The sequence below is a fragment of the Centropristis striata genome, chromosome 12, assembly GCF_030273125.1.
Source record: "Centropristis striata isolate RG_2023a ecotype Rhode Island chromosome 12, C.striata_1.0, whole genome shotgun sequence".
Taxonomy (NCBI): Eukaryota; Metazoa; Chordata; class Actinopteri; order Perciformes; family Serranidae; genus Centropristis; species Centropristis striata.
Genome location: NC_081528.1, coordinates 19,058,612 through 19,075,096, shown reverse-complemented (window position 1 = coordinate 19,075,096; position 16,485 = coordinate 19,058,612). Strand labels below are relative to the sequence as shown.

Below are 16,485 nucleotides of genomic sequence, written 5' to 3'. Positions count from 1 at the left end.
GCGGCAGAGTTACTGGTTGGCATGGTCTAAGAGGCAGAGTTACTGGTTCACATGGTCTCAGCGACAAAGTTACTGCTTCACATGGTCTCAGCGGCAGAGTTACTGGTTCACATGGTCTCAGCGACAGAGTCACCGGTTCACATGGTCTCTCAGCGACACAGTCGCCGGTTCGCATGGTCTCGGTGGCAGTCGCCGGTTCGCATGGTCTCAGTAGCAGTCGCCGGTTCTCATGGTCTCAGTGGCAGTCACCGGTTCGCATGGTCTTAGCAGGAGAGTTACTGGTTCACATGGTCTCAGCGACAGAGTCACCGGTTCACATGGTCTCTCAGCGACACAGTCGCCGGTTCGCATGGTCTCGGTGGCAGTCGCCGGTTCGCATGGTCTTGGTAGCAGTCGCAGGTTTGCATGGTCTCAGTGGCAGTCGCCGGTTCGCATGGTCTTAGCGGCAGAGTTACTGGTTTGCATGGTCTCAGAGGTAGAGTTACTGGTTCACATGGTCTCAGCGACAAAGTTACTGCTTCACATGGTCTCAGCGGCAGAGTTACTGGTTCACATGGTCTCAGCGACAGAGTCACCGGTTCACATGGTCTCTCAGCGACACAGTCGCCGGTTCGCATGGTCTCGGTGGCAGTCGCCGGTTCGCATGGTCTCAGTGGCAGTCGCAGGTTCTCATGGTCTCAGTGGCAGTCGCCGGTTCGCATGGTCTTAGCGGCAGAGTTACTGGTTGGCATGGTCTAAGAGGCAGAGTTACTGGTTCACATGGTCTCAGCGACAAAGTTACTGGTTCACATGGTCTCAGCGGCAGAGTTACTGGTTCACATGGTCTCAGCGACAGAGTCACCGGTTCACATGGTCTCTCAGCGACACAGTCGTCGGTTCGCATGGTCTCGGTGGCAGTCGCCGGTTCACATGGTCTCAGTAGCAGTCACCGGTTCGCATGGTCTCAGTGGCAGTCGCCGGTTCGCATGGTCTTAGCAGGAGAGTTACTGGTTTGCATGGATTAGAGGCAGAGTTACTGGTTCACATGGTCTCAGCGACAAAGTTACTGGTTCACATGGTCTCAGCGGCAGAGTTACTGGTTCACATGGTCTCAGCGACAGAGTCACCGGTTCACATGGTCTCTCAGCGACACAGTCGCCGGTTCGCATGGTGTCGGTGGCAGTCGCCGGTTCGCATGGTCTCAGTGGCAGTCGCAGGTTCTCATGGTCTCAGTGGCAGTCGCCGGTTTGCATGGTCTTAGCGGCAGAGTTACTGGTTGGCATGGTCTAAGAGGCAGAGTTACTGGTTCACATGGTCTCAGCGACAAAGTTACTGCTTCACATGGTCTCAGCGGCAGAGTTACTGGTTCACATGGTCTCAGCGACAGAGTCACCGGTTCACATGGTCTCTCAGCGACACAGTCGCCGGTTCGCATGGTCTCGGTGGCAGTCGCCGGTTCGCATGGTCTCAGTAGCAGTCGCCGGTTCTCATGGTCTCAGTGGCAGTCACCGGTTCGCATGGTCTTAGCAGGAGAGTTACTGGTTCACATGGTCTCAGCGACAGAGTCACCGGTTCACATGGTCTCTCAGCGACACAGTCGCCGGTTCGCATGGTCTCGGTGGCAGTCGCCGGTTCGCATGGTCTTGGTAGCAGTCGCAGGTTTGCATGGTCTCAGTGGCAGTCGCCGGTTCGCATGGTCTTAGCGGCAGAGTTACTGGTTTGCATGGTCTCAGAGGCAGAGTTACTGGTTCACATGGTCTCAGCGACAAAGTTACTGCTTCACATGGTCTCAGCGGCAGAGTTACTGGTTCACATGGTCTCAGCGACAGAGTCACCAGTTCACATGGTCTCTCAGCGACACAGTCGCCGGTTCGCATGGTCTCGGTGGCAGTCGCCGGTTCGCATGGTCTCGGTGGCAGTCGCCGGTTCGCATGGTCTCAGTGGCAGTCGCAGGTTCTCATGGTCTCAGTGGCAGTCGCCGGTTCGCATGGTCTTAGCGGCAGAGTTACTGGTTGGCATGGTCTAAGAGGCAGAGTTACTGGTTCACATGGTCTCAGCGACAAAGTTACTGGTTCACATGGTCTCAGCGGCAGAGTTACTGGTTCACATGGTCTCAGCGACAGAGTCACCGGTTCACATGGTCTCTCAGCGACACAGTCGCCGGTTCGCATGGTCTCGGTGGCAGTCGCCGGTTCACATGGTCTCGGTAGCAGTCGCCAGTTTGCATGGTCTCAGTGGCAGTCGCCGGTTCGCATGGTCTTAGCAGGAGAGTTACTGGTTTGCATGGTCTCAGAGGCAGAGTTACTGGTTCACATGGTCTCAGCGACAAAGTTACTGGTTCACATGGTCTCAGCGGCAGAGTTACTGGTTCACATGGTCTCAGCGACAGAGTCACCGGTTCACATGGTCTCTCAGCGACACAGTCGCCGGTTCGCATGGTGTCGGTGGCAGTCGCCGGTTCGCATGGTCTCAGTGGCAGTCGCAGGTTCTCATGGTCTCAGTGGCAGTCGCCGGTTTGCATGGTCTTAGCGGCAGAGTTACTGGTTGGCATGGTCTAAGAGGCAGAGTTACTGGTTCACATGGTCTCAGCGACAAAGTTACTGCTTCACATGGTCTCAGCGGCAGAGTTACTGGTTCACATGGTCTCAGCGACAGAGTCACCGGTTCACATGGTCTCTCAGCGACACAGTCGCCGGTTCGCATGGTCTCGGTGGCAGTCGCCGGTTCGCATGGTCTCAGTAGCAGTCGCCGGTTCTCATGGTCTCAGTGGCAGTCACCGGTTCGCATGGTCTTAGCAGGAGAGTTACTGGTTCACATGGTCTCAGCGACAGAGTCACCGGTTCACATGGTCTCTCAGCGACACAGTCGCCGGTTCGCATGGTCTCGGTGGCAGTCGCCGGTTCGCATGGTCTTGGTAGCAGTCGCAGGTTTGCATGGTCTCAGTGGCAGTCGCCGGTTCGCATGGTCTTAGCGGCAGAGTTACTGGTTTGCATGGTCTCAGAGGCAGAGTTACTGGTTCACATGGTCTCAGCGACAAAGTTACTGCTTCACATGGTCTCAGCGGCAGAGTTACTGGTTCACATGGTCTCAGCGACAGAGTCACCAGTTCACATGGTCTCTCAGCGACACAGTCGCCGGTTCGCATGGTCTCGGTGGCAGTCGCCGGTTCGCATGGTCTCGGTGGCAGTCGCCGGTTCGCATGGTCTCAGTGGCAGTCGCAGGTTCTCATGGTCTCAGTGGCAGTCGCCGGTTCGCATGGTCTTAGCGGCAGAGTTACTGGTTGGCATGGTCTAAGAGGCAGAGTTACTGGTTCACATGGTCTCAGCGACAAAGTTACTGGTTCACATGGTCTCAGCGGCAGAGTTACTGGTTCACATGGTCTCAGCGACAGAGTCACCGGTTCACATGGTCTCTCAGCGACACAGTCGCCGGTTCGCATGGTCTCGGTGGCAGTCGCCGGTTCACATGGTCTCGGTAGCAGTCGCCAGTTTGCATGGTCTCAGTGGCAGTCGCCGGTTCGCATGGTCTTAGCAGGAGAGTTACTGGTTTGCATGGTCTCAGAGGCAGAGTTACTGGTTCACATGGTCTCAGCGACAAAGTTACTGGTTCACATGGTCTCAGCGGCAGAGTTACTGGTTCACATGGTCTCAGCGACAGAGTCACCGGTTCACATGGTCTCTCAGCGACACAGTCGCCGGTTCGCATGGTCTCGGTGGCAGTCGCCGGTTCGCATGGTCTCAGTGGCAGTCGCAGGTTCTCATGGTCTCAGTGGCAGTCGCCGGTTCGCATGGTCTTAGCGGCAGAGTTACTGGTTGGCATGGTCTAAGAGGCAGAGTTACTGGTTCACATGGTCTCAGCGACAAAGTTACTGGTTCACATGGTCTTAGCGGCAGAGTTACTGGTTCACATGGTCTCAGCGACAGAGTCACCGGTTCACATGGTCTCTCAGCGACACAGTCGCCGGTTCGCATGGTCTCGGTGGCAGTCGCCGGTTCGCATGGTCTCAGTAGCAGTCGCAGGTTCTCATGGTCTCAGTGGCAGTCGCCGGTTCGCATGGTCTTAGCAGGAGAGTTACTGGTTTGCATGGTCTCAGAGGCAGAGTTACTGGTTCACATGGTCTCAGCGACAAAGTTACTGCTTCACATGGTCTCAGCGGCAGAGTTACTGGTTCACATGGTCTCAGCGACAGAGTCACCGGTTCACATGGTCTCTCAGCGACACAGTCGCCGGTTCGCATGGTCTCGGTGGCAGTCGCCGGTTCGCATGGTCTTGGTAGCAGTCGCAGGTTTGCATGGTCTCAGTGGCAGTCGCCGGTTCGCATGGTCTTAGCGGCAGAGTTACTAGTTTGCATGGTCTCAGAGGTAGAGTTACTGGTTCACATGGTCTCAGCGACAAAGTTACTGGTTCACATGGTCTCAGCGGCAGAGTTACTGGTTCACATGGTCTCAGCGACAGAGTCACCGGTTCACATGGTCTCTCAGCGACACAGTCGCCGGTTCGCATGGTCTCGGTGGCAGTCGCCGGTTCGCATGGTCTCAGTGGCAGTCGCAGGTTCTCATGGTCTCAGTGGCAGTCGCCGGTTCGCATGGTCTTAGCGGCAGAGTCACTGGTTGGCATGGTCTAAGAGGCAGAGTTACTGGTTCACATGGTCTCAGCGACAAAGTTACTGGTTCACATGGTCTCAGCGGCAGAGTTACTGGTTAACATGGTCTCAGCGACAGAGTCACCGGTTCACATGGTCTCTCAGCGACACAGTCGCCGGTTCGCATGGTCTCGGTGGCAGTCGCCGGTTCACATGGTCTCAGTAGCAGTCGCCGGTTCGCATGGTCTCAGTGGCAGTCGCCGGTTCGCATGGTCTTAGCAGGAGAGTTACTGGTTTGCATGGTCTCAGAGGCAGAGTTACTGGTTCACATGGTCTCAGCGACAAAGTTACTGGTTCACATGGTCTCAGCGGCAGAGTTACTGGTTCACATGGTCTCAGCGACAGAGTCACCGGTTCACATGGTCTCTCAGCGACACAGTCGCCGGTTCGCATGGTCTCGGTGGCAGTCGCCGGTTCACATGGTCTCAGTAGCAGTCGCCGGTTCGCATGGTCTCAGTGGCAGTCGCCGGTTCGCATGGTCTTAGCAGGAGAGTTACTGGTTTGCATGGTCTCAGAGGCAGAGTTACTGGTTCACATGGTCTCAGCGACAAAGTTACTGGTTCACATGGTCTCAGCGGCAGAGTTACTGGTTCACATGGTCTCAGCGACAGAGTCACCGGTTCACATGGTCTCTCAGCGACACAGTCGCCGGTTCGCATGGTCTCGGTGGCAGTCGCCGGTTCGCATGGTCTCAGTGGCAGTCGCAGGTTCTCATGGTCTCAGTGGCAGTCGCCGGTTCGCATGGTCTTAGCGGCAGAGTTACTGGTTGGCATGGTCTAAGAGGCAGAGTTACTGGTTCACATGGTCTCAGCGACAAAGTTACTGGTTCACATGGTCTTAGCGGCAGAGTTACTGGTTCACATGGTCTCAGCGACAGAGTCACCGGTTCACATGGTCTCTCAGCGACACAGTCGCCGGTTCGCATGGTCTCGGTGGCAGTCGCCGGTTCGCATGGTCTCAGTAGCAGTCGCAGGTTCTCATGGTCTCAGTGGCAGTCACCGGTTCGCATGGTCTTAGCGGCAGAGTTACTGGTTGGCATGGTCTAAGAGGCAGAGTTACTGGTTCACATGGTCTCAGCGACAAAGTTACTGGTTCACATGGTCTTAGCGGCAGAGTTACTGGTTCACATGGTCTCAGCGACAGAGTCACCGGTTCACATGGTCTCTCAGCGACACAGTCGCCGGTTCGCATGGTCTCGGTGGCAGTCGCCGGTTCGCATGGTCTCAGTAGCAGTCGCAGGTTCTCATGGTCTCAGTGGCAGTCACCGGTTCGCATGGTCTTAGCAGGAGACTTTCTGGTTTGCATGGTCTCAGAGGCAGAGTTACTGGTTCACATGGTCTCAGCGACAAAGTTACTGCTTCACATGGTCTCAGCGGCAGAGTTACTGGTTCACATGGTCTCAGCGACAGAGTCACCGGTTCACATGGTCTCTCAGCGACACAGTCGCCGGTTCGCATGGTCTCGGTGGCAGTCGCCGGTTCGCATGGTCTCAGTAGCAGTCGCAGGTTCTCATGGTCTCAGTGGCAGTCACCGGTTCGCATAGTCTTAGCAGGAGAGTTTCTGGTTTGCATGGTCTCAGAGGCAGAGTTACTGGTTCACATGGTCTCAGCGACAAAGTTACTGCTTCACATGGTCTCAGCGGCAGAGTTACTGGTTCACATGGTCTCAGCGACAGAGTCACCGGTTCACATGGTCTCTCAGCGACACAGTCGCCGGTTCGCATGGTGTCGGTGGCAGTCGCCGGTTCGCATGGTCTCAGTGGCAGTCGCAGGTTCTCATGGTCTCAGTGGCAGTCGCCGGTTCGCATGGTCTTAGCGGCAGAGTTACTGGTTGGCATGGTCTAAGAGGCAGAGTTACTGGTTCACATGGTCTCAGCGACAAAGTTACTGCTTCACATGGTCTCAGCGGCAGAGTTACTGGTTCACATGGTCTCAGCGACACAGTCGCCGGTTCGCATGGTCTCGGTGGCAGTCGCCGGTTCGCATGGTCTCAGTAGCAGTCGCCGGTTCTCATGGTCTCAGTGGCAGTCGCCGGTTCGCATGGTCTTAGCAGGAGAGTTACTGGTTCACATGGTCTCAGCGACAGAGTCACCGGTTCACATGGTCTCTCAGCGACACAGTCGCCGGTTCGCATGGTCTCGGTGGCAGTCGCCGGTTCGCATGGTCTTGGTAGCAGTCGCAGGTTTGCATGGTCTCAGTGGCAGTCGCCGGTTCGCATGGTCTTAGCGGCAGAGTTACTGGTTTGCATGGTCTCAGAGGTAGAGTTACTGGTTCACATGGTCTCAGCGACAAAGTTACTGCTTCACATGGTCTCAGCGGCAGAGTTACTGGTTCACATGGTCTCAGCGACAGAGTCACCGGTTCACATGGTCTCTCAGCGACACAGTTTCCGGTTCGCATGGTCTCGGTGGCAGTCGCCGGTTCGCATGGTCTCAGTGGCAGTCGCCGGTTTGCATGGTCTTAGCGGCAGAGTTACTGGTTGGCATGGTCTAAGAGGCAGAGTTACTGGTTCACATGGTCTCAGCGACAAAGTTACTGCTTCACATGGTCTCAGCGGCAGAGTTACTGGTTCACATGGTCTCAGCGACAGAGTCACCGGTTCACATGGTCTCTCAGCGACACAGTCGCCGGTTCGCATGGTCTCGGTGGCAGTCGCCGGTTCGCATGGTCTCAGTAGCAGTCGCCGGTTCTCATGGTCTCAGTGGCAGTCACCGGTTCGCATGGTCTTAGCAGGAGAGTTACTGGTTCACATGGTCTCAGCGACAGAGTCACCGGTTCACATGGTCTCTCAGCGACACAGTCGCCGGTTCGCATGGTCTCGGTGGCAGTCGCCGGTTCGCATGGTCTTGGTAGCAGTCGCAGGTTTGCATGGTCTCAGTGGCAGTCGCCGGTTCGCATGGTCTTAGCGGCAGAGTTACTGGTTTGCATGGTCTCAGAGGCAGAGTTACTGGTTCACATGGTCTCAGCGACAAAGTTACTGCTTCACATGGTCTCAGCGGCAGAGTTACTGGTTCACATGGTCTCAGCGACAGAGTCACCAGTTCACATGGTCTCTCAGCGACACAGTCGCCGGTTCGCATGGTCTCGGTGGCAGTCGCCGGTTCGCATGGTCTCGGTGGCAGTCACCGGTTCGCATGGTCTCAGTGGCAGTCGCAGGTTCTCATGGTCTCAGTGGCAGTCGCCGGTTCGCATGGTCTTAGCGGCAGAGTTACTGGTTGGCATGGTCTAAGAGGCAGAGTTACTGGTTCACATGGTCTCAGCGACAAAGTTACTGGTTCACATGGTCTCAGCGGCAGAGTTACTGGTTCACATGGTCTCAGCGACAGAGTCACCGGTTCACATGGTCTCTCAGCGACACAGTCGCCGGTTCGCATGGTCTCGGTGGCAGTCGCCGGTTCACATGGTCTCGGTAGCAGTCGCCAGTTTGCATGGTCTCAGTGGCAGTCGCCGGTTCGCATGGTCTTAGCAGGAGAGTTACTGGTTTGCATGGTCTCAGAGGCAGAGTTACTGGTTCACATGGTCTCAGCGACAAAGTTACTGGTTCACATGGTCTCAGCGGCAGAGTTACTGGTTCACATGGTCTCAGCGACAGAGTCACCGGTTCACATGGTCTCTCAGCGACACAGTCGCCGGTTCGCATGGTGTCGGTGGCAGTCGCCGGTTCGCATGGTCTCAGTGGCAGTCGCAGGTTCTCATGGTCTCAGTGGCAGTCGCCGGTTTGCATGGTCTTAGCGGCAGAGTTACTGGTTGGCATGGTCTAAGAGGCAGAGTTACTGGTTCACATGGTCTCAGCGACAAAGTTACTGCTTCACATGGTCTCAGCGGCAGAGTTACTGGTTCACATGGTCTCAGCGACAGAGTCACCGGTTCACATGGTCTCTCAGCGACACAGTCGCCGGTTCGCATGGTCTCGGTGGCAGTCGCCGGTTCGCATGGTCTCAGTAGCAGTCGCCGGTTCTCATGGTCTCAGTGGCAGTCACCGGTTCGCATGGTCTTAGCAGGAGAGTTACTGGTTCACATGGTCTCAGCGACAGAGTCACCGGTTCACATGGTCTCTCAGCGACACAGTCGCCGGTTCGCATGGTCTCGGTGGCAGTCGCCGGTTCGCATGGTCTTGGTAGCAGTCGCAGGTTTGCATGGTCTCAGTGGCAGTCGCCGGTTCGCATGGTCTTAGCGGCAGAGTTACTGGTTTGCATGGTCTCAGAGGCAGAGTTACTGGTTCACATGGTCTCAGCGACAAAGTTACTGCTTCACATGGTCTCAGCGGCAGAGTTACTGGTTCACATGGTCTCAGCGACAGAGTCACCAGTTCACATGGTCTCTCAGCGACACAGTCGCCGGTTCGCATGGTCTCGGTGGCAGTCGCCGGTTCGCATGGTCTCGGTGGCAGTCGCCGGTTCGCATGGTCTCAGTGGCAGTCGCAGGTTCTCATGGTCTCAGTGGCAGTCGCCGGTTCGCATGGTCTTAGCGGCAGAGTTACTGGTTGGCATGGTCTAAGAGGCAGAGTTACTGGTTCACATGGTCTCAGCGACAAAGTTACTGGTTCACATGGTCTCAGCGGCAGAGTTACTGGTTCACATGGTCTCAGCGACAGAGTCACCGGTTCACATGGTCTCTCAGCGACACAGTCGCCGGTTCGCATGGTCTCGGTGGCAGTCGCCGGTTCACATGGTCTCGGTAGCAGTCGCCAGTTTGCATGGTCTCAGTGGCAGTCGCCGGTTCGCATGGTCTTAGCAGGAGAGTTACTGGTTTGCATGGTCTCAGAGGCAGAGTTACTGGTTCACATGGTCTCAGCGACAAAGTTACTGGTTCACATGGTCTCAGCGGCAGAGTTACTGGTTCACATGGTCTCAGCGACAGAGTCACCGGTTCACATGGTCTCTCAGCGACACAGTCGCCGGTTCGCATGGTCTCGGTGGCAGTCGCCGGTTCGCATGGTCTCAGTGGCAGTCGCAGGTTCTCATGGTCTCAGTGGCAGTCGCCGGTTCGCATGGTCTTAGCGGCAGAGTTACTGGTTGGCATGGTCTAAGAGGCAGAGTTACTGGTTCACATGGTCTCAGCGACAAAGTTACTGGTTCACATGGTCTTAGCGGCAGAGTTACTGGTTCACATGGTCTCAGCGACAGAGTCACCGGTTCACATGGTCTCTCAGCGACACAGTCGCCGGTTCGCATGGTCTCGGTGGCAGTCGCCGGTTCGCATGGTCTCAGTAGCAGTCGCAGGTTCTCATGGTCTCAGTGGCAGTCGCCGGTTCGCATGGTCTTAGCAGGAGAGTTACTGGTTTGCATGGTCTCAGAGGCAGAGTTACTGGTTCACATGGTCTCAGCGACAAAGTTACTGCTTCACATGGTCTCAGCGGCAGAGTTACTGGTTCACATGGTCTCAGCGACAGAGTCACCGGTTCACATGGTCTCTCAGCGACACAGTCGCCGGTTCGCATGGTCTCGGTGGCAGTCGCCGGTTCGCATGGTCTTGGTAGCAGTCGCAGGTTTGCATGGTCTCAGTGGCAGTCGCCGGTTCGCATGGTCTTAGCGGCAGAGTTACTAGTTTGCATGGTCTCAGAGGTAGAGTTACTGGTTCACATGGTCTCAGCGACAAAGTTACTGGTTCACATGGTCTCAGCGGCAGAGTTACTGGTTCACATGGTCTCAGCGACAGAGTCACCGGTTCACATGGTCTCTCAGCGACACAGTCGCCGGTTCGCATGGTCTCGGTGGCAGTCGCCGGTTCGCATGGTCTCAGTGGCAGTCGCAGGTTCTCATGGTCTCAGTGGCAGTCGCCGGTTCGCATGGTCTTAGCGGCAGAGTCACTGGTTGGCATGGTCTAAGAGGCAGAGTTACTGGTTCACATGGTCTCAGCGACAAAGTTACTGGTTCACATGGTCTCAGCGGCAGAGTTACTGGTTAACATGGTCTCAGCGACAGAGTCACCGGTTCACATGGTCTCTCAGCGACACAGTCGCCGGTTCGCATGGTCTCGGTGGCAGTCGCCGGTTCACATGGTCTCAGTAGCAGTCGCCGGTTCGCATGGTCTCAGTGGCAGTCGCCGGTTCGCATGGTCTTAGCAGGAGAGTTACTGGTTTGCATGGTCTCAGAGGCAGAGTTACTGGTTCACATGGTCTCAGCGACAAAGTTACTGGTTCACATGGTCTCAGCGGCAGAGTTACTGGTTCACATGGTCTCAGCGACAGAGTCACCGGTTCACATGGTCTCTCAGCGACACAGTCGCCGGTTCGCATGGTCTCGGTGGCAGTCGCCGGTTCACATGGTCTCAGCAGCAGTCGCCGGTTCGCATGGTCTCAGTGGCAGTCGCCGGTTCGCATGGTCTTAGCAGGAGAGTTACTGGTTTGCATGGTCTCAGAGGCAGAGTTACTGGTTCACATGGTCTCAGCGACAAAGTTACTGGTTCACATGGTCTCAGCGGCAGAGTTACTGGTTCACATGGTCTCAGCGACAGAGTCACCGGTTCACATGGTCTCTCAGCGACACAGTCGCCGGTTCGCATGGTCTCGGTGGCAGTCGCCGGTTCGCATGGTCTCAGTGGCAGTCGCAGGTTCTCATGGTCTCAGTGGCAGTCGCCGGTTCGCATGGTCTTAGCGGCAGAGTTACTGGTTGGCATGGTCTAAGAGGCAGAGTTACTGGTTCACATGGTCTCAGCGACAAAGTTACTGGTTCACATGGTCTTAGCGGCAGAGTTACTGGTTCACATGGTCTCAGCGACAGAGTCACCGGTTCACATGGTCTCTCAGCGACACAGTCGCCGGTTCGCATGGTCTCGGTGGCAGTCGCCGGTTCGCATGGTCTCAGTAGCAGTCGCAGGTTCTCATGGTCTCAGTGGCAGTCACCGGTTCGCATGGTCTTAGCGGCAGAGTTACTGGTTGGCATGGTCTAAGAGGCAGAGTTACTGGTTCACATGGTCTCAGCGACAAAGTTACTGGTTCACATGGTCTTAGCGGCAGAGTTACTGGTTCACATGGTCTCAGCGACAGAGTCACCGGTTCACATGGTCTCTCAGCGACACAGTCGCCGGTTCGCATGGTCTCGGTGGCAGTCGCCGGTTCGCATGGTCTCAGTAGCAGTCGCAGGTTCTCATGGTCTCAGTGGCAGTCACCGGTTCGCATGGTCTTAGCAGGAGACTTTCTGGTTTGCATGGTCTCAGAGGCAGAGTTACTGGTTCACATGGTCTCAGCGACAAAGTTACTGCTTCACATGGTCTCAGCGGCAGAGTTACTGGTTCACATGGTCTCAGCGACAGAGTCACCGGTTCACATGGTCTCTCAGCGACACAGTCGCCGGTTCGCATGGTCTCGGTGGCAGTCGCCGGTTCGCATGGTCTCAGTAGCAGTCGCAGGTTCTCATGGTCTCAGTGGCAGTCACCGGTTCGCATAGTCTTAGCAGGAGAGTTTCTGGTTTGCATGGTCTCAGAGGCAGAGTTACTGGTTCACATGGTCTCAGCGACAAAGTTACTGCTTCACATGGTCTCAGCGGCAGAGTTACTGGTTCACATGGTCTCAGCGACAGAGTCACCGGTTCACATGGTCTCTCAGCGACACAGTCGCCGGTTCGCATGGTGTCGGTGGCAGTCGCCGGTTCGCATGGTCTCAGTGGCAGTCGCAGGTTCTCATGGTCTCAGTGGCAGTCGCCGGTTCGCATGGTCTTAGCGGCAGAGTTACTGGTTGGCATGGTCTAAGAGGCAGAGTTACTGGTTCACATGGTCTCAGCGACAAAGTTACTGCTTCACATGGTCTCAGCGGCAGAGTTACTGGTTCACATGGTCTCAGCGACACAGTCGCCGGTTCGCATGGTCTCGGTGGCAGTCACCGGTTCGCATGGTCTCAGTAGCAGTCGCCGGTTCTCATGGTCTCAGTGGCAGTCGCCGGTTCGCATGGTCTTAGCAGGAGAGTTACTGGTTCACATGGTCTCAGCGACAGAGTCACCGGTTCACATGGTCTCTCAGCGACACAGTCGCCGGTTCGCATGGTCTCGGTGGCAGTCGCCGGTTCGCATGGTCTTGGTAGCAGTCGCAGGTTTGCATGGTCTCAGTGGCAGTCGCCGGTTCGCATGGTCTTAGCGGCAGAGTTACTGGTTTGCATGGTCTCAGAGGTAGAGTTACTGGTTCACATGGTCTCAGCGACAAAGTTACTGCTTCACATGGTCTCAGCGGCAGAGTTACTGGTTCACATGGTCTCAGCGACAGAGTCACCGGTTCACATGGTCTCTCAGCGACACAGTTTCCGGTTCGCATGGTCTCGGTGGCAGTCGCCGGTTCGCATGGTCTCAGTGGCAGTCGCAGGTTCTCATGGTCTCAGTGGCAGTCGCCGGTTCGCATGGTCTTAGCGGCAGAGTTACTGGTTGGCATGGTCTAAGAGGCAGAGTTACTGGTTCACATGGTCTCAGCGACAAAGTTACTGGTTCACATGGTCTCAGCGGCAGAGTTACTGGTTCACATGGTCTCAGCGACAGAGTCACCGGTTCACATGGTCTCTCAGCGACACAGTCGCCGGTTCGCATGGTCTCGGTGGCAGTCGCCGGTTCACATGGTCTCAGTAGCAGTCGCCGGTTCGCATGGTCTCAGTGGCAGTCGCCGGTTCGCATGGTCTTAGCAGGAGAGTTACTGGTTTGCATGGTCTCAGAGGCAGAGTTACTGGTTCACATGGTCTCAGCGACAAAGTTACTGGTTCACATGGTCTCAGCGGCAGAGTTACTGGTTCACATGGTCTCAGCGACAGAGTCACCGGTTCACATGGTCTCTCAGCGACACAGTCGCCGGTTCGCATGGTCTCGGTGGCAGTCGCCGGTTCGCATGGTCTCAGTAGCAGTCGCAGGTTCTCATGGTCTCAGTGGCAGTCGCCGGTTCGCATGGTCTTAGCAGGAGAGTTACTGGTTTGCATGGTCTCAGAGGCAGAGTTACTGGTTCACATGGTCTCAGCGACAAAGTTACTGCTTCACATGGTCTCAGCGGCAGAGTTACTGGTTCACATGGTCTCAGCGACAGAGTCACCGGTTCACATGGTCTCTCAGCGACACAGTCGCCGGTTCGCATGGTCTCGGTGGCAGTCGCCGGTTCGCATGGTCTTGGTAGCAGTCGCAGGTTTGCATGGTCTCAGTGGCAGTCGCCGGTTCGCATGGTCTTAGCGGCAGAGTTACTGGTTTGCATGGTCTCAGAGGTAGAGTTACTGGTTCACATGGTCTCAGCGACAAAGTTACTGCTTCACATGGTCTCAGCGGCAGAGTTACTGGTTCACATGGTCTCAGCGACAGAGTCACCGGTTCACATGGTCTCTCAGCGACACAGTCGCCGGTTCGCATGGTCTCGGTGGCAGTCGCCGGTTCGCATGGTCTCAGTGGCAGTCGCAGGTTCTCATGGTCTCAGTGGCAGTCGCCGGTTCGCATGGTCTTAGCGGCAGAGTTACTGGTTGGCATGGTCTAAGAGGCAGAGTTACTGGTTCACATGGTCTCAGCGACAAAGTTACTGGTTCACATGGTCTCAGCGGCAGAGTTACTGGTTCACATGGTCTCAGCGACAGAGTCACCGGTTCACATGGTCTATCAGCGACACAGTTACTGGTTCGCATGGTCTCGGTGGCAGCCATTATGCATGCAGTGGAATTTAGCGGTAAAAGGATGTAGTCTGGTACTCCCCATCAGGTTATAATTTTGTTGGTGAGTGACTTGAACACCCTCTCTTCTGTAAAGTTGGGTGTAATAGTCCATAAATACAACAGAGTACACATTACCTCTGGAACTCTATGGGAAAGAGCCCATGAAATCCCAGGGTCTTTCTGGAGCTGCTTTTCCTAATTTGTATTATTAGCAGAGCTGAGCCCAATCAACACCTATGTACCAAAGCACTGTTTTATAGGTCTTGTATTTATCGAAGATATCCTGATATTTAATTCTCATTAAACATTCCAGGAAGGAGTTCTCAGAGACATCCTGGTATGTAGAGTTTCTAGATGGTTTCATCTGAAGGAGTTCCAAGATGGCACAGCGGATGGCAGCTTCAAAACATGGATCACCTCGTTCCACACCGCTGGACTGCACTATGAGAGGGCACGAATATCAAGCATTTGTGGGATCACTATGAACGCCCTAAGGCGAAAAGCTGGGACAGCTCTTTCCGGCAATATAGCGGGACATTTGCAGGACGGCACTATGAAAGAGGCTTCTTTGCCATCTGTGATATTTGACTTCCAGCGCTGACAAAGTGACCGATATCTGTAAGTAGATACCCCAATCATCGCGTCTTTGCACTGGCTCCCTGTTCATTTTCGTATTGATCTTAAGATTTTGTTGTTTGTTTTTAAAGCTTTGAATGGACTGACCCCATAGTACATCAAGGACCTCATCCAAATCTATACTCCAGCGCTCAAATTGAGGTCCGAGGGCCAGCTCCAGCCCGTGGTGCCTAGAGCGAGACTTAAAACCAGGGGGGACAGGGCTTTCTCTGTGGTGGGCCCCAGACTTTTGGAATGCCCTCCCCCTCCACCATGCCCCCACGGTGGAGTGCTTTAAGTCTCGTCTTAAGACCCATTTTTATTCCCTGGCTTTTTAACTTTGCGTGAGTTTTGTGGTCCTCTGTGTTTTTTATTTCTTTGACTACTTCAAACTACGTCTTTTATCTCTTTTACTATCTGTTTGATTTTATTGTTTTATTTATAGCATCATTTTAGAGTAATACACTTATTATTTTTTGCTGATTGTTATCTGGAAATATTTCTTTTATTGTTGATTCTATGTACAGCACTTTGGAGACGTTTTTGTTGTTTAAATGTGCTATACAAATAAAGCGGATTGGATTGGATTAAAGTATAATCATGTAGAGTGGTTGTCTTACTGCAGTAACCTCCTCAAAGACACTGTGTAGCTTAAGGCTACAAGAAGTTATTTCTTCCTGCAGCCGGCGGATTATCTCAACCATGGGGGACAGAACCCAATGTATATCTTTAAGAGTTTTGAGTGATGCTGTTGTAGCCATTTCATAGTGTCTCTGAGCTGATTTCTAAGGTACTCTGTATTTTGGACCAAAAACTCCTTTGTATTCCGGTATCCATGTTCCTGACTATCATTAATGTCATGTCTGATTTCCATCAGAGGTTGGAACCATCATCACATATGGTATATGTTCCTTTTCAATTTTCATGTCCCACACCATTACTTCTAGTTTGTGAACTGAATGTTGCAATTCTTCCAAGGGACAGGAGGTTACAACTGAGCAGTTAGAGAGTCACCATCACATAAATAAATATCAATTAGAGCCATTGTGTTTGAGCGAACCTCTCATTCCCGGGGTCTGAAGAATTCAATATGTTCTTGTGGCTACCACCACGGGGAGCCTGTTGTCCAGGGTAGCTATTCTCAAAATTGGGGTCACGAGATGATTTCTGAGGGTCGCCAAATCATTTTGGAAGTCAGCTCTGTCTCCACTGTGTTAAAATGTTCATGTGTTTTAGTCTTTTTGGTCGTTTTGTGTTTTTTTTTAGTCAATTTGTGTCTTTTTTTTGGTCATTTTGTGTCCTTTTTTTTGGTCACTTTGTGTCTTTTCTGGTCATTTTGTGTCTTTTTTTGGTCATTTTATGTCTTTTTTTGATAATTTTGTGTCTTTTTGTGGTCATTTTGTAGTCAATTTCAGTCCCTTTTTGCTTAATTTTATGTAATTTTTTGGTCATTTTATGTCTTTTTAAAAAAATCATTTTGTGTCATTTTGAGGTCAATTTGATTCTTTTTTGGGTAATTTTGTGACAAATCCCAAAGTTGCAAGTTATTACTTTCCAAGGAGTCTCTGGCTTGAAGCTGACTGTTACACACTCAGGAGGTCAGAATGGACCTTTAAACTTATAGCAAAGGACTTAGATTAAAACAACAA

The 16,485-nt window shown here is 53.8% G+C and overlaps 1 long non-coding RNA gene across 1 annotated transcript; it reads left to right on the top strand.

Annotated features, from left to right (window-relative positions):
- The first annotated feature begins 14,008 nt into the window (after positions 1-14,008).
- Positions 14,009-15,316, top strand: LOC131982014 (uncharacterized). Its single transcript, XR_009395344.1, has 2 exons — positions 14,009-14,839; positions 14,929-15,316. It is a non-coding gene; the product is annotated as an uncharacterized LOC131982014 (long non-coding RNA).
- The last annotated feature ends 1,169 nt before the right edge of the window (positions 15,317-16,485 follow it).